The following is a 1,394-nucleotide window of genomic DNA, read 5'->3' on the forward strand; positions in this document are numbered from 1 at the left end:
ATTTAAGAACTAAGGTGTGCCTGATCAAAACCATGGTATTTTCAATAGCTTCATATGCAGGTGAAAGTTGGACAATGAGTAAGGAAGATTGTAGAAGATGCAGTTGAGTTGTGTGTTGGAGAAGGATATTAAAGATATCATGGCCTGCTAGAAGAATAAACAAATCTATGTTGCAAGAAGTTCAACCAGATGCTTCTTGGAAGCCAAGATGTCCAGACTTCATCTCTCATATTTTGGACATATTATCAGAAGGGACCAGTCCCTGGAAGAGGGCATCATGATTGGTAAAGTAGAGGGACAGAAAAAGAGGGAGATCCCTAATGAGAGAGATTATTGGCACAGTGGCAGCAACGAAAGGCTCAAGAGTGACGGCAATTGTGAGGATGGTGCATGACCTGGTGGTGTATCCTTCTGTTTGTTGTCCAAAGGGTAGCTATGAGCCAGTACCAGCTGGATGGCACTTAACAACAACAATGTTGGCCATTCCCTGTCCCAGGTTAAAAAAGGTTGCAATTCCTGTTGGATATTTTTCCCATGGTGTGGCACTATGGGTTAATGCACTGGACTGCAAGGTAAGTTTGAACCACAAGGTCGGTGGTTCTAGCTCACCAGTGCTCCTTGGAAACCTTATACAGGAACTGACTCACTGGCAGTTAACAACAGTTCGTCCAGTGGACTAGTTTCTTCTTTGAGCCTTTGATTTCCTTCATTTGCTTTTGTTCCCTATGAGTAGAGACCATGAGTTGCATCTCAGATAACTGCTCACTGATTTTTTTAAGACTCCAGATGACACTCACCAAACTAGGATGTAGGGAATTAGTTTTTGTGCCATTTTACAATCCCACCAGCAATGTATAAGAGTTCCAATCCCCTCACAACTTCTCCAGCATTTGTTGTTTCTGCTTTTTTTCTTTTTTTAATCATTGTCATTTTACAAAGATGAGATGGTATATCTTTATAGTTTTGATTTGCATCTCTCTAAATGGAGTCCGGGAGTCCTGGTGTGGTGCTATGGGATGTTGCAATGGACCACAAGGTCGGTTTGAACCACAAGGTTGGCAGTTCAAATTCACCAGCTGCTCCTCAGAAACCCTATACAGGGTCACTATGAGTCGGATCCGACTCGATGACATTTAACAACAATAAATGGAGTCCTGATGTGGCACTGTAGGATAAGCACTCCACCACATGGCTGGTTTGATCCACAAGTCAGTGGTTCAAACTCATCAGCTACTCTTTGGAAATCCTATACAGCTTCTTTATGAGTCAGAACCAACTCGATGGCACTTAACAACAAAAAAATGGCTAATGAGGAGTCCTGGTGTGGCACTGTAAGATAAGCACTGGACCACAAGGTTGGTTTGAAACACAAGGTTAGTGGTTCAAACTCACCA

The sequence above is a fragment of the Chrysochloris asiatica genome, unplaced genomic scaffold (assembly GCF_000296735.1).
Source record: "Chrysochloris asiatica unplaced genomic scaffold, ChrAsi1.0 scaffold00035, whole genome shotgun sequence".
Classification (NCBI taxonomy): domain Eukaryota; kingdom Metazoa; phylum Chordata; class Mammalia; order Afrosoricida; family Chrysochloridae; genus Chrysochloris; species Chrysochloris asiatica.